General features: G+C 46.4%; 1 protein-coding gene across 1 annotated transcript in view; it reads right to left on the bottom strand.

Annotated features, from left to right (window-relative positions):
• The window catches only part of LOC125944183 (uncharacterized), a 321505-nt gene extending 303900 nt beyond the window's left edge, over positions 1-17605 (bottom strand). The window contains exon 1 of the mRNA XM_049664505.1: positions 17313-17605. The gene's annotated coding sequence lies outside the window, so the exon portion shown is untranslated. The remainder of the gene's footprint in view (positions 1-17312) is intronic.
• Between the last annotated feature and the right edge of the window lie 5547 nt (positions 17606-23152).

The following is a 23152-nucleotide window of genomic DNA, read 5'->3' as shown; positions in this document are numbered from 1 at the left end:
GCGCCACCTAGCAGCGGCGGTGAGCACCCGCGAGTAGGCCCTCACCACCCTTTCACCTTGGTACGTACTGCGCTCAGGCGCACCTGAAAGCTTCCTTTTCAGATTTTTCAATGGGTTCACCGCGACCACTCGGCAGCTCCTCCGTGAGAAGTGTGAACAAAAATAACATGCGCATATGCTGCTGCTTTAGGTATTTTCACAACCGCGAAGGGGATGTCGGCATCAAATTGTGCCGCTTCCCTTCAAGGCTGTGGGGAGAAACCCGGTGGCTGAAGGTGGATCGTCGTGATTCGGGCCGTCAAGTAAGAGTCGCTCTTGCGAATTTCTGCTGACCTATGACGCAAACGCAAAATTAAAAAAAAAAACACAAGGCAGCATCCATGAAAACGCACAATAAAGCGACAACTGCATAAACACGCGTGATCTGATTCCCGCTGTTGTAAATTGGTTTGGATAATTGTTGAGCTATTCTCGCTCCAAAACAAATGCGCAGTGGTTGTTATGTGTCAAATCTAGCTTCGTAAGCGCTCCGCGTTGGACCTTTGTACGCACTGTAGTTTCTTGTTGTGCCAACGCACTGTAGTTCTTGTTGTGCCAAAGCCAACGTGCAGCTCCTTTCTGCGCGTGGATCAAGACGCGACTGCTGAAACCGGGCTCATTCATGCCGACGTTTTCTCGCGTTTAGAACAACAGAACTAAGGCTGGAGTGCACCGCAGCACACATCGAGTATTCGCAAAATAGCACTTCTCTCGCGCACGCTTGCACACATTTGTTCAGGTGTTGCTTAGTGTCAGCTGATTGCTCTGTCTTATGTTTCAGCGATGATGACCTCACACTGGAGCCCGAATGACAACACCAGAATATGCTCGAGGCACTTTGTCAACGGAGAAAAAAGCGCCAAAAAGAATCATTCAAGTTACCTTCCAACTCGCCAAAACCTCGACAAATGTGATAAGCAAGGCACGCTCGAAGTATACTGAGGATACAAATGAAAGTTGAAAAATGTCTACGGCCGTATTTGCCCCCTTAAGCGGAATAAATTATTTATTTGTTCACTTACTTTGAGTGCAACGTCGTAAACGTGCTTTATTTGTCGTGACAAGAACTTTGCTGCGATGTCCGTCCTGTTTACTCTTTTGACACGAAATACATGGTTGTTGTCGTAAAGTTGACGTCCTTTCTCGAGTGTCGGTGGTCGAAAATGGGCCTCAATGTTTTCAATTGCCTTAAAAAGCACAGTTTAGAACGTCCGACTTGTGTCAAATGAGCGCCGCAGAAGCATGCCTTCGTAGAAGTGGCCGCCTCGGTGTTTCGCGGAACTGACACGGCGGCGCTGACGGCTGAGCCGATCGGGGCCGATTCAGGGCTAGGTGGCGTATGTCACCGCCCGATTTAAAGGGTTCAGCCTCATCCATCCATCCATCCATTCATCGCTACGCTGTGAAAAGGTCTTGGTCCGCGGCGGCGGCGCCGTCGGCGCGGCGCCGGGTATTTGATCGGCGGCGGCACACTGCCATTTTTCGTTGGCGGCGCCGGCGGCGTGGAAACCGAAACCACAAATTTAAATAGCTGTTTCGCTACATCCTTCATTGCTAAATTGATTGAAATTTTGGGCTTTTCGTAATAAGGGCGGAGAGGACCGAATACAGAGGCGTTGAAAGTGAGAGAAACGCAAAACGTTTTGATAATCTTTTGCTTTTAAGCCGACACATTTGGGAAAACATTGAGCACATATCTGAAGACGCATAAAGTGTGTTTGTACGTTTCATCTCCCACGAATATGCCGATCCTTGCTTATTTTTTGCGTCGTAGTCACAATTGTTTTCTTTTTTGCTATGCCTCGGTTTATATGAGATATTGTTCCATGGAGCAAGGTGAATTCGTCTAGAATTGCTAAGCCAGCACCGACGCACGTGACACACTATAGATATGTTAATCTTGCTTCCACTTGTCCTGAATGCTTTATGTAAAAATAAATAAATAATAGAACAGAACTCTTCTATGACAATCTATTGCTGGGTTCAACTCTTAAGCAGTCAACCAATCACCAGATGCTATAACACACATTCCCGACTGGATATTAAGTGAAATCACTTGTTCTGAATATTAGTGACCCTTTGCTTAAGTAACTTTTCTTATAACGGCCTTTTTCCCGGAAGAAAAATGATTCAAAATACTTTTTTTTTTGTTTTTCCTTCAGGTGAATATTTTTCCAGCTGAGATATGTTATGATGCGGTTCAAAACCAATTTGCTCAATTTGATAACGTGTCATCACCAGGTTGATAGAACCAAGTGCGGATTAGTAGAAATGCAGGCATTGCTCGGATGCACAATTACTTCAGGGAAAAAGAAAGTTTTTTAACCTGCACGTCGAAACTGTTTTATAGTTCAGCGCAGCTATCGGTGTCGTTGCATTCGATTTTTCATATGAATGTTCCAAAGAAACAGCACCATGCAGTAGACATGTAGAAATATTTTTTATTTAGGAAACGAACAAACTGGGAACAAAACAATGATTGGATCAAACAATTTCGTTCAGAGGCAAGATTTGCAAAGGCATGAATGAATACACAAGAATCATGAATACACAAGAGTACCCACGACTGTCAAGCCGTCATTCCGACGTTCTGAGGCCGCTGTTCCCTCTCGTCGCTCTATATTGCGCTTTTGAAAGAGGAGTTTCGGAATCCCACGTTGCGCTGACTGCTGACGACACGCATGCGCAGACGCGCGGAGAGCAGAGTTGCTTTTGTTTGTTTTATGTTGCTTCATTGCTCCCCTATGATTCTATGCCTGACACAGGGAAAAGAATTAAACAAGACAACACAAATCTCAAACGAAGCTGGATTTACTTTAAAAAAAAATTTTTATTCCTACTTAAATGGCGCGCCGATCGCGCCGAGAAAAAAAAAAATGTCAGTTTCGCCCTAAGGGCGAAGCAATGAATGCGATAGCAACACAGCAATGTCATACGAAGTAAGGTGAGCGGCTTTGGTAGCAATATGAATTGTAGTAAACATGAGCTGATTAAGTAAGCAGGTGCGCTGCGGCGTAAGTAGACCGACATGAAGAGAGACTCGATGACCACGAGAAGGCGCGTGTGAAACGGTGGTGTTGATGAGAAGCGCTTCCCGTGGGCTGCGCGTGCGAAGGGACACACCTGTAGCGCTGCACTGCCGACCCGGGCAGCATTGCATGTGTAGCGTGCGTTAGAAAATGTGGCCCGACTTTTACTAACTGATTGAACAAGCGTGGTGTGAGCGCGCACAAACAAACATGAATAGATCACACTGAATGACTGCAGACAACGACTGTCAAAACGCTGGCAGCAAGCGCATACGCCGCAGCAGCGGGCGAAGGTACGTGCGGTCTATCGCTGCAACGGAAACTGAGCGGCGAATGCACGGCGCATAAAGGTCAGAGCCGTGTGGAGATAAGCGACGGTGCGAGCGAGCGACGAGCGCGGTTGTTGGCAGAGTAGAAGTGCGCCCCCCCCCCCCCCCCCCCCGCTCCCTCCGGCGCTGGCTTCCCGCTTCCTTGCTTGCGCGTGGGAGATTGAGTGCGTTCGCTCTCCGTGATAGCGCGCGTCCCCGCACGCTTCCGCTCGGGCATACGGCGCGCGACGAAGATATTAGAGAGTTTTAGAATAGGGGCCCCAAACGTTTTGGGGCCCCAAAGAAATAGCGTCGACACCACTGCGCATGCGCGAGACGCTAGCTGCGTTTGGGTTTTGCGTTGGGCACGCTATTTCGCCGATTTAGCGGGAGCCCCAAAAGCAGCCCCAAAAGTTTTGCGTCAACAAACATGGCGGCACCCATCGAAGCGTGCGTCTAAATGTCGTACAAAAATCCCTCACGTGACTCGATCCTAGGCACCTAGGGACAGGATCATTTAGGGACTTTTGAGAAGGCGCGATGGTGGCCCCAAGCGACGACGGCGTGATCGTTCTCTGGCCCGCGCCGACCGCGCGTTGTTCAACATTGCGTGTGTGATTGTGCTTGCGTTGCTTGTGTATTGGTTGTAGGTTCCGTGTTACTTAGCGGAAAGCCGTGAGTAGTGCTTGTGTGGCGGTGCGGCTTTGGCCTGCGTTGTGTGATCCGTGTTCCTTCCTTGACAATGCGGAGGTGGTGAAGATTGAAATGTCGAAGTGGCGTAGCGCCTCGGCAGCGCAGTTCAGCGAACCGCGTCCGCCTTTGCATAACGGACGTCGAGGGATGTGCTCATCTCTACAAGTCATAAAAATGTGACTGCGTCGACCGCCCACGGTTCAGCGCTGAATGTGTGGTTCAAGTACTGTGCTTGAAACGAATGGCGCAGCTGTGGTGGCACAACGCCACGAGGGCTCAGTTTGTGCTCTGTGCTTGAAACGAGTGGTGCAGCTGTGGTGGCAGAACGTCGTGAAATCCGTGCTGTGCAGACGCTCGAAATATCCAATTCACGTCGGCGTCTTGGCAACGGCCAGTTCGCGAACCGGCGCCCTGGAGCGGCGCCTCTGTGCCCGCCCTATTCGGTAGCGTCGATGCAATAATATTTGCGTAACCAGTCCTTGCTTGACAGACGCCGATGGCGAAGGTGCTGCGATATGCTGCCGGCCAGCTTTGCAGTTTTTCTCACATTGAAAACATGTAGCATATATACATGCCTAGCATGTGTTATAAGACAATGTCTACCATGAGAAGATTGTCAGGAGCACGACCTACTGAACTACAGACCTGCACAGATCTCCCTGCTCCAGCACGCCTGGTCTAGTTCACCCCTTTTGCCGCTAGGGATAGAACGTACGAGCAGAGTGGCGCTAGTTATAACCTGTTCGCTGTCGTCTGCTTCTGCGATCTGTTCCAGCGCTCGTGCCGCTATTTCGGCAGCCCCAGATCGTTTACATTGTTTGTAAATGCATAAATTCATGAAAATAAAAAAGAAAACAAAATGTGCGAATGATTGCTTCTCATTTCAATCACGAGGTACAGTAGGAAGAGCGGTGCAAGAAAGGAAAACAACGAGGACAGCCGGCAGACGATAACGTTTCCTCCCGTTGCCTTCGCAGTAGAGGAAGAAAATCTGATTACCAGAAGATTAATAGGATAAAATATACTACAATGGAGTAATAAAGAAATACAATAATAAAGAACTTGATATATTGATATGAACAAGGACATTTAAAGGAATCACGCAGACGATATGTATACGCAGACCACACACAAACTGCGTGAATCTGCAGACGCTGCAGAAGGCATGTAACTTCAGCCTTAGCTACATGCAGGTTTCTTGAGTTAATTACAGATGGGATAACGTAAACGATCACATTGTAGTATATTGCTGTGTGCCATCATGTAAATCAGAACAAAGCAAGGACTCTAGTATCAGTTTTCACAGTTTCATGAAAGCTTTGCGATGAATATTTGACGGGCCGAACAAACACGTAAACAATCACTCCATCAGTGAGTTTTTTTTTTTTTTTTTCTTGTGTGGAGCGGCGCGAAATTTCCGCACAATAGCAAACCTAGAAAGAATTCGTGTACTATTTTACGCGTTATTACATACCACTACAATGAGTACATTTAAACAATTTTGACATACTAGCAGTTGTCTTCGTAAGAATTTGTCACATATGCTAGCAGCCCGCTACAGAAGAGCAGGCGCACACATTCGAACGCCGCCCAGCCGCTCGCCGAGTAGCAGACGAACAGGTTATAAAAGCGCCACCTATGGCCACCGGTTGAACGAAAGTGGGCGCAAGCTGCTCCCATAGAAGCCGGACATCTGTGCAGGTCTGTAGTTCCAGTAGGTCGTGGTCAGGAGTGCCCCAGTACTGCTCCCAATCTGGCATTCCACGCTTTGCATGACCTCAGTAGGCATGATGACAATATGGGCTCATTTTCTTCAAAGTGAGCTGCTATTCTGTTTGCAAAATGGGGAGGCTAGCTAAGCTGGTTTGTTCTTTGTGTTTTGTCAATTTGATGAGAAATTCTTGGCAATGTTCTTTTAAGGTGCTTTTAAAAGATGTTAAGCCTACCAAAAAACTGCACCATTGACAGTGTTCTTTGGTGGTGGCAGAAAAGTGAAACTGCAGACGACTAAGTTGGTCATGCCCGCATTTTTGGAAAATTTAAGAGCAATATTGGCACCCACAACCATAGAACTGTGATTGAGCCATGGATGGCCACATGCTTTCTGCACAAATTATAGGCCCTTACACAACATCAGTGAAGAGCCAACAGGCCAACGTACTGTGTTCCCTTCGACCTAGGCAGTCTACAGTTCATTGTTGTCGCAACAGCTGATCGCCCCCAAGTTCACAGCCTGTGCCTTCTGCTGCTACTACGGTCAACTCGTCACCCGTGCACAACACTTCTAGTTGCCCTAGTGGTAGTGCCGTTGCTTCTAAATATTGAGTAACCACACATTGTAGGCTACAAGGGCATTGTTGCACTGCATCTCATCTCCATGTGTGTTGTGTTGCTGTTTGCATACATGTCCTTGTTTGATAAGTGCCCTGAATTTTTTTCACTACTGCAATGTCTCGACTGCACTGTGGCAGTGTTGTATATACTATCGATTAACCTCCATATACACAAGTGCTTTGATCATCAATCTTCAAAAATGCAACCTCCAAGCTGCTCCTTCCTTCACAAGAAAGCTTGCATATCAAACATTATTCTTGCCCCAACTAGAATTGGCAGGTTCAATTTGGTCACCTCACCAGGCATATCTAATCCGCATTCTTGAGTATAGCCAAAACTGTGCTGCACGTTTAATCGCCAAGGATTGCAACCAATATTTGAGCCTATCTAACATTATGTTGTCATTGTCACTACCATCCTTGGAATCATGCCAGAATGTAGTGTCGCTTTGTCTGCTACATAAAATCATTCATAGTGAGCAGTCGTCCACCTTGCCTCTTGTTTGTCCATCCCACACATCTAGGTGCTTGCACAATCGCCTTAGCGTCCAGCACATTTTTGGTCGAACTAATGCCTTTGACTTGTCTGCTTTGCCACGTGCCATTAGGCATTGGAATGGTCTTCTCGATAACATTGCTGACATTAACAATACTGTAACCTTCAGACAAAAAATCAGTATGTTTAGGTAGTGTTTAAGTGTTTCTATTTCAGGTGTATGTAACTTTTTTTTTAATGTAATTATGCAATCGTACTATTCACTACCCAGCTTTCTAATGGTAGAATTTTACTTCACGATTTTATAATTTCTGTTCTTTTCAATTTATTGCGTTGATCTTGTGTCGCTGTTTATATTTCTAACGTTGTATAGTTTTTTCGCTCCTTTGTTATGCGATGCCCTCCCCCCTCCACGCAATACTCCTTCTGGAGCCTGTGACGTAGATGAATACATAAACCAGATGGCACTACTGTTTCTTGTGAAATCAAAATGGTGTATATTGTTGTGCTTTTACCAAAACAAGCTCTAAATTGTAAATTGTTCTCCTGCAATGCTGGCAATGTATCCATAACAGGCCAGTTGTGTATATTGCCTAGAATTATCGTTCTTAGACCCTGAAAAGTGTGGAATATCCTATCTTCCTGTCTGTCCAGGTCTTTATCCATTTTCCCGTAAACTTGGGTCACTGGGTAATCCATGGTAAAATGGGTAGAGCACTGGGGCTGCTGTGCTGAGGACACCGAGTTTGAAACAAAAATAGGTCACGAGGTATGGGCCGGGCCGCTCACCAATGACAAAAAAATTTTCTTAGGTGCTGGGCAGATTCGAAATCGAATGTCAACACCGACTTAGCGGCAACCCTGCTAACAGGCGTAGCATGTCCAGAGGGACTCATGAGGAGCCCGGCTCATACATGACTGATCTCTGTGGTGGCAATACAATGTCTCTACATTGCTTCAATGCTATCATATTAGCATCAGCATCATCGTGAAATGGGTTGTGCCAGAATTTTTCTTTCTAAGTTTATTCGCCTGCACCTATGTGCCACAGCTGAGCTTCTATCTCAACATTAGTTGATCTCAACTGAAGTAATGTATATATAGCCTTAGCTATAATTTCTAATGAGCATGAATGATTCTCACCAAGAGTAACAGCCACATCAATTCCATCACAATCTGCACCTGCATTATCAAATATGTTAGTGAAGTGAGTCTGCTACAACTGAGGATCGAACATGTTTTCAGTTTCAAGCAAACCATGCCAGTCAATTTCATGAAAGTGGCATTACAGAATTCACAGGCATTCAATTGCACAATGCATGCTTATAGGCAATTTTATATTCAGTTCATGGCAGTTGCCATCTTGGGCTGTCGTAATCTAAATTTTGTGCATAGTGACGTCAAGTTTACTTAATCCTGGAACGTTAAAAACACCTGTGCACTGACTCTAGGTTGTTACAGCCAGAAAAATGGGCATGTGAGCAGCCATGGTGAGGGCGCCCCAAAGCTCCAGTAAATAGGGTGCCTGCATGCGCTCACCCCCCCCCCCCCCCTTCACCATTCAGTGCAGAGTAGGGACAACTGCGTCATTTGCAACTGAACAGAAGTTACAAAAAAGAGTTCCATAGAAAAATTTACTTTACTTTTCATTAATTGTACATGACGGGAGTCTGGAGTCAGGCATTCCACTCACTAAGGCACATGGAAACAAAACAGGAAAACAAGAATGAGTAGCTCATGAAAAATTAAGCCCTTGAACATACAATATACATCCATCACCTGTGCACCATCAGCCCGATTACAACTTTTCTATTACTGTGCAAATATAGCTGTAGCCATTTGCCTTTGCACACTCAACTTCTTTCAGTGGTATATGTGTTCAATTCATTAGATATCTTTAGTGGCACACCTAATTTTTTTTTAGAAGCTCAATCACCACATAACTGTGATGCTTTGTTTCCCAAGCACCAAATAATGCCAGCAACCTCATCACGTTATCATGGCAATCTCCCTCGAACATACAATATACATCCATCACCTGTGCACCATCAGCCCGATTACAACTTTTCTATTACTGTGCAAATATAGCTGTAGCCATTTGCCTTTGCACACTCAACTTCTTTCAGTGGTATATGTGTTCAATTCATTAGATATCTTTAGTGGCACACGTAATTTTTTTTTAGAAGCTCAATCACCACATAACTGTGATGCTTTGTTTCCCAAGCACCAAATAATGCCAGCAACCTCATCACGTTATCATGGCAATCTCTTAAAAGTCACAATTTTATTTGGTCATTTTGACAAGATTGCCAAGCTGATTAAACATGAATTGCACTGAATCCTATATAATCTCAACTCTTTCCTTGATCGGCACCAGTATATCAAGCTTTAAGTTGACAACTTGACGCATCACTTTCATATTCTTCAGGATAGGTAGGTTATCTTTATGTTTGCTTGGATTGTTACACATTTTTGATGGCAAGCGCCATGAACACTTCCAAATTTTGCGAGAACTTTCATTTTTCAACTTCTATTTCATCAGTGACTCCACCACACCTACTGGTGTGATAGTTTTCTTTACATACAAGGAGTATGTTATACTTTCACAAGCATCATCCAAATGTGGTTCATGTTTACCAGACATGGTAAAGCAACATTTGGCGGCAGTTGCAGCAAATAGAGCAATGCAACAGTCAGAAAAGCAACCAATCTGCGATTGTACAGCAAAATCCCATTTTTGCAGCTACTCTGACGCCATTGCTTTAATATAATATGTAGAAAACAGACAGCCTAAGCTAATGATCAAAGAACCGCTCAGTCACAACAGAAATTCAGACATGTGATCAAACAACCGCTCAGTGATCCACAGATCCAGACGTGATGCTGCAGCAACTGTGGAATTTCTTTCACGTGTTTTCACAGTACACCCATGTGCACAAGAAATCTAACACTATAGGGTATACCATTTGGGCAGCTGCTTTGGTGCCGCTACCACTGCCAAAGTCCTGCACCCCTCAGTCAGTCAATGGGCACTGAAAGTACTGGATTTGCATGTAAGTAACACGACCACAAATATGATGCAACGAGCGGCTTTTGGTCTCTCCTAAAGAAAAATTTATTGTGATTATATGTGTCACGAACCCGAATATAATGCGAGGCGCGTCCTGAGGCTGGAAATTTCAAGGAAAAAAAGGCAATATTCGTGAAAGTGAGCCATCAGGTATAGGGTGTGTCCTTCTACATTGAGCTTATTCCAATGACAAAATTCAGTGAGGCACCTGACACAGCCACCAACTCCACACCCCCTCACCACACATTCGTGCTGAGCCCCAACCCACACGATGGACTCCCATGTCTCATGTGAGCAGTGAGTGATAATCCTAACAACATACAGCTTGTTTGAAAGCAGAAACAAACATAAGGGTTCTGCAAACGCCACATTCGAGTTGAGGCTATATTCACAGCATAGCTGCAGTACACGCTTGCTTGCTGTAGAGACTACCATCATAATAAACATGCACGGCATTGTTGACATTGTAGCATCGTCTCAGCGGGTTAAGATACGATTTGTTGCCCTTTTTGCACAAAAGCACGCGTCTCTGCGAAATTAGGGCACCACAGCTGCACCACTCGTTTCAAGCACAGTACTCAAACCACACATTCAGCGCTGAACCGTGGGCGGTCGACGCAGTCACATTTTTGTGACTTGTAGAGAGCAGCACATCCCTCGACGTCCGTTATGCAAAGGCGGACACGGCGACGCCACTTCGACATTTCAGTTGTCACTACCTCTGCATTGTCAAGGAACACGGATCACATAACGCAGGTTATGTATTGCCAGAGCTCACCGAGGCCAAAGCCGCACTGCCACACAAGCACTACTCACGGCTTTCCGCCAAGTAACACAGAACCTACAACCAATATACAAGCAACGCAAGCACAATCACACACGCAAGGTTGAACAACGCGCGGTCGGCGCGGGCCAGAGAACGATCACGCCGAGAACGAACACGCCATCCCATGCCATCATAGAGAAAGGAATTCAACTATGCCGTCGTCGCTTGGCGCCACCATCGCGCCTTCTCAAAAGTCCCTAAATGATCGTGTCCCTCGTGAGGGACACGATCAGTCACGTGAGGGATTTTTATACGACATTTAGACGCACGCCCCATCGAAGCGGGTGCCGAGTACCAAACTCGGCTTGATTCGTGGTAACGCGTGAAGTTCGTAAGCTAGGAGAAGTGACTGTGGTTATCGCTTTCTCTCAACTAACGCGTGTAATGAAGATTGATTCATTAGACGCCGCTGATTCCGAATTTGATTGTCGATTTCATGGCTCGTAGGCCTAACGTGTATTAGCTTGGCTGGTGAAGGCATGTCAAGTTGGTTACTCAAAATTAGGCGCAATAAATCGCTTGCTGCTAACAGAATAACATCTTAATTGCAATTAAACGTAAAACCACGAAAGTCAAAATTACTCTTGCTATCATAAAATGGTATAGTTTATTTTAATATTTAGAATAGTTTTTCTTTGACACCGTAGTGGCGCTGCAAGCGCTAGACGCTATTCGCAGACGCAAAGCCCTATTCTAAAACTCACCACTCTTGCATGCCCCAACGCTAACACCCGCAAAGCTCTTTGGGGCCCCAAACGTTTGGGGCCCTATTCTAAAACTCTCTTTTATCTATAGGGAACCTCACGGCGACGGCGACGCCAACGGCGACGCCGACGGCAGAAATCCGGTTGAAGTGTCGATATAAACGCAGCCGCACCAAAGCAGTGTTGTTTCAAGCTAAAAATAAGAAAACTACACCAGAAACAGATCTACTTATAGGGGCTCAAAAATTGAAATTGTAAAAACAATAAAAACGCTAGGTGTCTTCTTCGATGAGCACATGACGTGGAACACCCATTACGACTTCCTGGCTGGAAAACTGTCCCAAGTCGTTGGTGCAGTGTACTGCCTTAAACATCTTCCACGCAAAATAAAAATACTCGTTTACAACGCTTTATTCTTAAGTCATTTAAATTACTGCTGTCTAGTATGGGGCACCGCATCAACAACTAATATACACTGTCTCTCCATCTTGCAGAAAAAAATAATACGCTTGATATGTAATAAGCCGTACGATGCTCCTACTCAGCCATTATTCACAACACTTAACCTACTTAAAATTCAAAATCTCTTTCAATACCGTTTGGCACTGACGTATCGCAAGGAGCTCAAGCACGCGGTAAGCGGAATCCGAAACATAGCTCGCCTACACGAACATGTCGCAGCCTATGACACTAGGACACCTGAACAATGGAACATTCCACACTCAAGAACTAATGCTTCGACAAATGCTTCGACATACACTTCCGACTCTACTCAATAACCTCGCCTTACGAGAAATAGACCTTCTGTCCATATGCAGCCTGCACAACTACTTTACGTCAAACTAATCCTTGTTAAACTAATCCTTGTTGTTTAATGAGTTTGTTTCATATGCAATACTGTATGACCTTTCCCCCCTTTATTTGCTTTAGTTTATGCTGCACTGAATATAGTGCTATGTTATGTTTTTTCCCTATTTTTTTCCCCCTGTTTTCGTATAATAAGACTTTCTTTATGTAATCTATAACGCTCATGTATAAATTCAATATCTCCATGTTAATGCAGACTACTTGTTTTTCTAATTGTTAAAGTGTATTACTACCTGTCTCGTATACACATTTTTTTATTTATTTATTTTTTTTTTGACACCATCCGATCTATTTACTCAAGGATGGATGGATGGATGGATGGATGAGGCTGAACCCTTTAAATCGGGCAGTGGCATACGCCACCTAGCCATGGCTATTAACATAATTTGTACTTTGTGGTGGGTGAAATTTCACCCCTGCCTTAATTTTATCCACCAATCAGATAACCTCTGTTTGGTTATTTCTACCCGCTTAAAGTCTATTTTGCCTTCACTGTCCCTAAACCCCAATGCTTTGAAAAAATCAGCCCCGTTGCCTTGCACTGTAGGGTTAAGCCCCTTACAGAAAAGTATGAGGTGTTCAGCCGTTTCCTCTTCTTCTCCACACGCACAGCACAACGTGTCTATACCTTGGTACTTGACTCAGTACATCTTAGTCCGCAATACTCCCGTCCTGGCTTCAAACAACAAAGAGCTTCCCCTAGAATTATCGTAGATATTTTCTTTGGCAATTTCTTGCTTGAAAGTTAGGTATGTGCCCAGTGCTGATTTCGTCTGCATCCCTGTTTTCCACAGACCCCTCTCTGTTTCCTTAACCTTTTTCTTAACCGCTGTTTCCTGGTTTGCACCCCTCCTGCAGTCCAAATATTTGATTGACAGTTTTCTGGTCAGCTTCCTCCATTTTGTATCAACATTCCTCATGTACAAATAACTGAAAACTCTCCTTGCCCACCGCTTTTCTGCCATCTCTCTCAATCGCTCCTCAAATTCTATCTTGCTGCTGGCTTCCCTGCCCTCGAATGACGTCCATCCCATGTCACCCTGTACCCCCTGATTTGGTGTATTTCCGTGTGCTCCCAGAGCCAGTCTACCTACCCCTCGCTGCTTAACTTCCAACCTTGCTCGAACCTCTGATCTCATGCACAGGACCGCATTGCCGAAAGTCAAACTAGGGACCATCACCCCTTTCCAAATCCCTCTCACCACTTCGTACCTATTGTAATTCCACAGTGCCCTATTTTTCATCACAGCTGCATTTCTGCTACCTTTAGCCGTCACATATTTTTCATGTTCCGTTAGGTACTCAGCCCCATTGTTTATCCACACTCCAAGATATTTGTACTTATCCACCACCTCCAGCGTAACCTCCTGTATCCTATGCTCGCTGCCCTGATTATCATTAAAAGTCATGACTGCCGATTTTTCTTTACTAAACTTCAAACCTAAGCTATCTCCCTCTTTACCACAGATGTCCATTAATCTCTGCAAGTCTTCCTTGCTGTCAGCCATAAGTACAATGTCATCTGCATACATCAGTCCTGGTAATGACTGTTTAATCCATTCTCCCTGCTTGAAATAGGAAAGGTTGAAGCCAAGTCCGCTCCTCTCTAATTTTTTCTCTAATCCTTGTAAATACAGCATGAACAACAGAGGTGAAGAGGGCACCCCTGCCTAAGCCCCTGCTGTATCTCTATAGGCCCAGATACCTTGTCTTCCCATTTTATAAGCACCCTGTTACTTTTATAGATATCTTTTAAAAGATTTCTTACTCCATCTTCCACCTCTAGAGTGCCAAGTATGTCCCACAAATCCTTTTGGATTACACTGTCATAGGCTCCCTTGATATCCAGAAAGGCAAGCCATAGGGGCCTGTGTTCCTTTTCTGCTATTTCAATACACTGTGTCAATGAGAACAGATTATCTTCTAACCTTCTTTGTTTTCGGAACCCATTTTGTAGTTCCCCCAGCACCTCCTCGCTCTCCACCCATGCCTGCAGTCTGTCCTTTATAATCTGCATCACCACCCTGTAAACCACTGACGTCACTGTTATGGGACGGTAGTTGTTTATGTCGGCTTTGTCCCCCTTTCCCTTATATATCATGCACATCCTGCTCAGTCTCCACTCGTCAGGGGCTTTACTGTCCATTATCATTTTGCTCACTGCCTCTCTTAATGCTTTCTTAGATTTTGGGCCCAATGTCTTTATCAACATAATTGGGATGCCATCAGGACCTGTCGACGTGCTACTAGGAACCCTCTTCTCTGCCCTTTCCCACTCGCTTTGTGCCAGTGGAGCCACTGCACTGACTAGTCCATCCTCACCTGATTGAGCACATGCTATGTTTCGTTCTTTAAATTTTTCTGTCATCATTGTTCTTATATGTTCCATTGCCTCATCTCCCTCTAGTCGAACACCTTGAGCTGTAACTATAAACCTCTGCTCTAGGCTAGTCTTATTACTCAAGGAGTTGAGATGTTTCCAAAATTTCTTCGCTGCTTTTCTATCCTTTTTGTTTACTTCTGACAACCATTGGCTCCCCTTTCTTCTGATCTTCTCATTGATCAAATTGGATGCTTCCCTTCTACAGTTTAAGAAGTTGTTCCATTTTCTGCCTACATCAGCTTCTGGTTCACCCCTCTGCTTTGAATATCTGTGTTCCCTGGATGCTTCCTGGCGTTTCTCTATGGCCTTCTTAACCTCCTCATCCCACCAGCTCTTGGGTTTACGTCTTCTGTTCCCTTTTGTCCTGACTCGTACCTTAGTAAGCTCTAGCTCAAATAGTCCTGTTAAATTTGCATATGTCCATTCTGTTTTTGTATCCTCTGAAATTACTTCCTCAATTTGCTGGGTTGCTATTTCAAGCTGCTTTTCCGAGTAAAATATCCCACCTGGTTGTTCATCTTGCCTCCTACCTACTTTCATTTCCCTTCTAAAACTCACCTTAATACGTTTGTGATCACTACCTAGACTTCTGGAGCCATATTCATCTATGCTCATTACATTTAGCCTATCGTGCATCCTATGTGACATTAGTGCATAATCTATCGTCGACTGCAGGCTCCCTACCTCCCATGTTATGTGCCCTTCACACTTCTCAGTACTGTTGCATACAACTAAGTCATGCATTTCACACATATCCAGCATCGTGTTGCCTGTTGAGTCTGTGTACCCGTCCATGTCTTCTATGTGTGCGTTCATATCTCCTAGTATAATAATCTCGCACCCTTCTCCTAGCTCATTAATGTCACTTGATATGCATTCCAGCATTTTTTTGTTTTCCTCTTTGGCATTTGCTCCTGTCCACAGGTATACAAAGCCAAGGAGTGTCTGCTCTCCTGCAACTTTCCCTTTTAGCCATAAATGCTCCTTGCATTCCTGTTTGACCCTTTGCCAGTTCATACTTTTATGAATGAATGCACCAATTCCACCCCCTTTTCTGCTGCCCTCTGTTCTATTGCAATATTCCCATGCATAGTCAGGATTACAGGGAGGTTGCTCCATGTCCCTAAGATGCGTCTCCACAAACCCGTATACCATCAGCTTTTCTTGCCTTAGTTGCTCGTCTATCTCCTCCCACTTCAGCCTATTCCTGCCACCTTGCATGTTAATGTACCCTATGTCAGAATGACCTTGCCCCTGGTGCTTACGTCTATTTCTTCTCCTACTGATTCTACGTTTCTTGAATCTTGGAGCCTCTCTGGGTCCGTCTTCGTCTACACTGGTGGTCTTAGGTCTCTGGGTCCCCCCAAAAAAGCCGTAGCTTGGCGCCCTATCCTACTACCTACGCTCCCGCCCGTGGCACCACTGTAGTGAATGCCATCCTGTGCAAAAGGGTGGGAGCCAGACTCGTACACTTCCCGGTTTACGTCCATTACACCGTACCCAAGTGGTCTGCTCAGACCCGTAATGACCCGGTTAGCCTCAAGCACACTCCGTTCCATCCCGCTAGCCTGGCCCCGGACCTGTGGGATTGTGCATATGGTCACATGCACATTCGCAGAGGTTTCTTTGAGTTTATGCAACCCAACCTCTGTCTGTTTAGGTTCTGGCTCCCTCCCTTCAGCACATCGTTGAGATCAGCATGGATAACGACCAGATGTTCATGCTCGAGGTTGTCCGATACCACCTTCTGAGCTTTTGCCATTGCGTCAACCATGCACTTCTTTGACTGGGCCTCCACCCTCACCCGCCCGTCTGCCTTCACTGTTGTAAGGACGCCCTCCTTAACCCTAGCTACGTTGGAGTCCCGCACCACTAGGACCCTTCGCTCTACACGTTTGCCTCCCGCCGGCGATTGTCGTCCTCCAGTTCGCCTAGCTGGTTCTCCACCCGCTGTGCGCCACTGACACGTGACGATGTGCTCCCTGCCGTTCGTCCCTTCCCACCCGAAGCCTGCCGCACTACCTTGCTGTAGAGTTGTGGAACGGCCGTGTTGCCGCCGGCTCTCGCCTGCTGTTCAACGGCCCCTAGGCGTCACTCTCTGCTCTCATGGCATGCCTCTGCCTGAGTCTCCGCGCTGTCCCCGCCGCCCGCCTGAGCTGACCCGGGATTACGCGCCGCCTGTGCCATTAGCGCCTCCACCCGCTCTTCCAGCACGGCCCGCTTTTCCCGTTCTTGTAGCTCGCCAGCTATTCGCTTTACCAGGACGGCCTCGGCCCCCTTCCTGTGAAGCAACTCGCCGATCCGAGTTTCGAGCTCAATTCGCCGCTCTCGCTCCACCTTCATTTGAGCTCTTCCACACTGGCTGCCCATTCCCCTTCCACCCGCCGCACAGCCCCCTTAAATCCTTCACACGACCTGCACGCGAAGCTAGCCTCCTCAGCGTCAGCTAAACTGGCGAAGTGCGTCTCGTCCAAATAACACCAACGTTTGCACTCCTCGCACTGCACCAGCTCGTCATCACCCCTGTCCTTCCTAGCCTGCCGCACCATTGTCCACCCGTCCACCTAACGAGAAAGCCCACCAAAATACCTGAACAAAGCCCCACGGTAAGCCGTACGGCAAACTCGCTATCCGGCTACCTCCGCTGGCTTCCCTAACGCGGTTTAAAACTGCCGCTTTACACTGCTTTCACCATGCAACACGTGCGCCACAACCCGCTTCCAAAAAAAAAAAAAAATTAACTATTCGCTACCTACTAACGTCCTACCAAACTAACCAAGAAACTAAAAAAGCATGAAAAACAATATATATAGATAGCTCGGGTACCCTAACACTTCTATCAACCAAATAAAAATAAACAAAAGTTGAACTTATTCACTGCTCCTGCTGCGCTGAGCTCCACTCGGCCACGACCGTCCTGTTCGGCTTCACTCGAGAGAGTGAAGCCTGTAACTTTTATTGCAATAGCAATTATATGGACACTTCAAGTGGATTTCTGCCGTCGGCGTCGCCGTCGCCGTGAGGTTCCCTATAGATAAAATCTTCGCCGCGCGCCGTATGCCCGAGCGGAAGCGTGCGGGGACGTGCGCTATCACGGAGAGTGAACGCACTCAATCTCCCACGTGCAAGCAAGGAAGCGGGAAGCCAGCGCCGGAGGGAGCGGGGGGGGGGGGGGGGGGGGCGCACTTCTTCTCTGCCAACAACCGCGCTCGTCGCTCGCTCGCACCGTCGCTTATCTCCACACGGCTCTCTGACCTTTATGCGCCGTGCATTCGCCGCTCAGTTTCCGTTGAAGCGATAGACCGCACGTACCTTCGCCCGTTGCTGCGGCGTATGCGCTTGCTGCCAGCGTTTTGACAGTCGTCTGCAGTCATTCAGTGTGATCTATTCATGTTTGTTTGTGCGCGCTCACACCACGCTTGTTCATTCAGTTAGTAATAGTCGGGCCACATTTTCCAACGCACGCTACACATGCAATGCTGCCCGGGTCGGCAGTGCAGCGCTACAGGTGTGTCCCTTCGCACGCGCTGCCCACGGGAAGCGCTTCTCATCAACACCACCGTTTCACACGCGCCTTCTCGTGGTCATCGAGTCTCTCCATTGCGGTCTACTTACGCCGCTGCACACCTGCTTACTTAATCAGCTCATGTTTACTACAATTCATATTGCTACCAAAGCCGCTCACCTTACTTTGTATGACATTGCCGTGTTGCTATCGCATTCATTGCTTCGCCCTTAGGGCGAAACTGTGAGATTTTTTTCAACCTTTTCCTCCCAAGTCACCCCGCCGTTCGGTGGTGTTAGCACAGAACACGTGTTAGCAACTAGCAACTACTAGCAACGCGACACTCGCGCCATCTCTCGCAATGCACCTCAACCACTTCGACCACCGCCGGCGCTAGCGATGCGGAGAAGCCGGATTACGGGAGACGCGAGCTATGCGGGGAAAACAACATCAGGGGACGCGTGAGAGTCGCGCATCCCCACAAAGCGCAGCATGACATGTGATTATAATAACTGCAAGCCGCCAACCAATGTGTCCATCATTTCTGTTTCTGGATATACCGAATGACATCTGGGAAAACTAGCAATATATGAAACGATATTGTGAGCGCTAACTGTGCAGTTCATAATCGTCATGTGTATATACCCATCCTCATAATCATCATCATTTTGTCGGGTTGGTGTTCATGGGCTGCCTCGCGCTGTGTGACAATACAAGAGCTCTGCCTTCGTCCCGGGTGTTGTCTAGCTCACAATATGAATTTGTGTGTGTGTCACATGCACAGAAGAGCATTTCTTTCTCCACGAGATCTGCAATGAATGAAAATGTTTACTAAGCTTCTCGTTAGAATGTACGAATTATTCAGGTCCTTAAAAGTAAATTGCAACTCGCTTTTTCGAAATACTTCAGGGTGTGAAAAATCAGCTGCTCCCAAATGCCAGATTACCTGCTCCAAAGTCCTCCAAAATGAAATTTCTGATGCTCCTAAAATTGCTCCAAATCAGAAGTCCACAGTAGCATAACTGCAATATCTTATCTGGCTGGGTAGACTTAAGTCAAAAGAAAAATGTAGCACACTGACCAAAACAGTGTGGGTAATATAATATAGGGAGCAGATATTCTGCTGGCAGAATCACTTGAAAATTTTGCCAGCAGTTCGTCCTCATTGGCTGGTTTTGATTGCATACCTAATGTTGACATTTTTGTGAAAACTTGTGTTCAGAATATTCTCATGACAGCCAATAGGCACATTTTATATTGTGATAGCAGCTGAATTCTCGGGCACAATGTACTATGACCACGAACATGTTAAAGAATAAAGAGCCTCCGCCGAGTTTTTCGTTAAGGGGCTCAGCCCCCCTACTCTGTCTTTCATCCCCGCTCCCCCTTGCCTTGTCTACTGCTTGTTGCTGTCATGTCGAATAAACAAAATGTTGGTCATCAATTCATCCCTCCCTACGTCTCTCGTGTTATCTGCTCCTTCTCTCTGATGATGCCGGTGGGTCAAATGGGCAAAAAACGGTGTTTGATCCACCCTCAGACCTGTCAGGGATAAAATTTGGCAAGGACGTCCTTATTCTGGGCCATGTCGTCACCCAAGATGCTGTCCTTCCGGATCCAACAAAACTTTATGCCATTTCCAAGTTTCTTAAACCGAAGACAATGGAAGAGCTTCGCAGCTTCCTTGGCCTTTGTTCATATTTTCGGCGTTTCATCCCTAAATTTACCTCCATCATAGCACCTTTGACCTTCTCCGCAGCAGCAGCGACCTTTCGACATGGTCACCAGCATGCAACGATACATTCACCACACTCCGCCAGATACTTAAGAACACATCATCACCTACATCACCTCGATCCCGTGACATTTTGAGCCATTCACCCTGACTGAAATTCCCACAGAGGATATTGAGGTCGGCCTCAGTGCCCGGTGTAAACCTGGACTTGACGAGTACATTGTTGCAATAATGTCTAGCTATCATAGGGACCTTATCTTTACAGATGCCTGTTTGACGTGGTTATACTATATACAGACCATCATGTGTGATGTTGGCTGTCCTCCTTGAAAGCTCCATCTGGTCGACTTGCCTGTTGGGCATTAGGCTACAGGACAATCATGTAATTTACCAATTGGGACGTAAACATTCTGGTGCAGATGCTCTGTCCCGCTCCTGGTGTTGTGACCCCCATATGTGTGCACTTACGACACATCCTCCTTAACTGTCACCAACATGCTTCTGGAGCAAAGGCAGAATCCCTGGCTTGCTTTCCTTGTCAACATTGCTTCACCCTACATTGTGTCCTGTCCCACGAGAAATACACCGTCAAGTGCCCCACTTCGTTCTTCGCGACAGTTTGCTATGCCATCGCAACTAGGTACCTTTCCGAAGGCTACAAATGGCTACTGGTTATTTCCTGCCATCTACGCTCAGACAGGGGTCAGAAAGGGGTCAGGCAAGGAGACACAATCTCTCCAATGCTATTCACTGCATGCTTAGAAGAAGTATTGAAGCTTAAGAGCTTAGGAGTGAAGCTCTTAAGAGTGACTGGGAATGCTTAGGAGTGAGGATCAACGGCGAATATCTCAGCAACCTTCGGTTTGCAGATGACATTGTCGTATTCAGCAACAATGGAGACGAATTACAGCAAATGATTGAGGACCTTAATCGAGAAAGTGTAAGAATTGGGTTGAAGATGAATATGCAGAAGACAAAGATAATGTTCAATAGCCTGGCAAGGGAACAAGAATTCAGGATCGCCAGTCAGCCCCTAGAGCCTGTAAAGGAGTACGTTTACCTAGGTCAATTACTCACAGGGGACCCTGATCACGAGAAAGAAATTTACAGAAGAATAAAATTAGGTTGGAGTGTATACGGCAGGCATTGCCAAATCCTGACTGGGAGCTTACCACTGTCGCTGGAAAGAAAAGTGTACAAGCATTGCATTCTACCGGTGCTAACATATGGGGCAGAAACTTGGAGGTTAACAAAGCAGCTCGAGAACAAGTTAAGGACCGCACAAAGAGCCACTGTGCGCACATGCCGGAACGAAAAATCTTAGGACTAACGTTAAGAGACAAGAAGAGAGCGGTATGGATCAGAGAACAAACATTAAGCGCAAGAAATGGAGCTGGGCAGGCCATGTCATGCGTAGGATGGATAACCATTGGACCATTAGGGTTACAGAATGGATACCAAGAGAAGGGAAGCACAGTCGAGGTCGGCAGAAAACCAGATGGGATGATGAAGTTAGGAAATTTGCAGGCACAAGTTGGAATATGCTAGCGCAAGACAGGGGTAATTGGAGATCGCAGGGAGAGGCCTTCGTCCTGTAGTGGACATAAAATATAGGCTGATGATGATGATGACGCTCAAACATATGTGCGACCTTCCATGCTGTCCCACTGTGCGCACATGCCGGAGTATTAAAGACTTACAGCCACCAATAGCAGCAGCATATTCTGCTGCCATTGATGCAGAATGTACCGTTTCATTTGCTGTTACGTCCGTTCAACCGCTCCACTATAGCTGTTACCTTGTCCCTTTCACCACATTGGCATCAGCTTGTACGGATCTCTTCACATCACTCATGCTGGCAAGCGCTGTATAATAGTTGCCATCGATCACCTCACAAAATATGCAGAGGCTATCCATTGCTATCTGCATCGGCAAGCGTCGCCGTTTTCGTTTTAGAATACATCATTCTATGGCAAGGCATACCACGTGAGCAGCTTAGTGACCGAGGATGTGTTTTTCTGTTGGACGTTGGCGAAGCGATTCTAAAGCCATGTTGTTCACCGAACCACCACTGCCTACCATCCTCAAACTAATGGTTTGACAGAACTCGAACACTGGGCGACATGCTGGCAATGCGAGTCATTTCCGCCCACTGGAATTGTGTGACGTATGCCCATAATACCGCTACACAGACAACTACTGGATTTTTGCCGTAACATTACGGACACGAGCCCTCCTGCATGCTAGACACCATCCTTCCATACCACCTTGACGGGAGTGAGTCTACGACAGTTTCACAAGCGGCTAAACCCAGTGTCGCCAGATTGCTTGCTCCCTCACCACTGCTGAGCAGCAACGTCAGAAACACTATCGCGATGTCTCGAAGTCTCCAAAGTCTTATACCCCCGACTCACTTGTGTGGCTCTGGATCCCTTGAGCCAGCCCCAGTCAGTCAACGAAACTTCTTTCCAAATACCACGGCCCTTATCGAGTTGCCGAGCAAACTTGGCCAGTGAATTACGTTATCGAGCCGCTTGAGCTGTCTTCAGATCAATGATGCCAAAGGCATCGTATAGACCGTGCATATAGACTGTGCATATAGACTGGCCTTACATTACATGTCCTGCCCCTAAGTTGCTAGGATGGCTCTCTTCCAGAGGGGATGTAGGGAAGAATATTAGCACCATTTGAAGAAGCTCACGCAGGAAGAAGACAACAATTCAGAAGCTCGAGGCTTGCGCCGTTTTCTGCCACTGTCAGTTTGCGTGCTGTGACTGTGTCTGTTTATAAAGAGTGCCGATCCCAAATAACCCATCATAGTGCAAACAAAAAGACAACACACACGGGAAGATGTCTTTGTCTTTTCTACCCGTGTGCAATCTTTTTGTTTGCTCTAATTTTCCTGGTCAGTGTAGCCGTAGATCAGTGAAACCTATTCTTCGCTATAACTCTGGTCATTCAAAAATTGGTAAAAAGTGGAATTGCAATGTCTACCTTAGGGCGGCTTTGTTGAAATCATGTCGCTGCACAATGAACAAACGCTTTATAAATCGAGTAACCAGACTACAATGGGTGATGAACATATTATTCGTAGAGTGGCTGACAAAGTTATCCGCTTTGGAACAACCACAAGGGTCAAGAAGGCACACGGAGTGTCTTGCCTT

This window comes from Dermacentor silvarum, chromosome 3, assembly GCF_013339745.2.
Source record: "Dermacentor silvarum isolate Dsil-2018 chromosome 3, BIME_Dsil_1.4, whole genome shotgun sequence".
NCBI classification, from domain to species: Eukaryota; Metazoa; Arthropoda; class Arachnida; order Ixodida; family Ixodidae; genus Dermacentor; species Dermacentor silvarum.
Note: the sequence above shows the minus strand (reverse complement) of the source record. Positions and strands in the feature narration are given on the sequence as shown.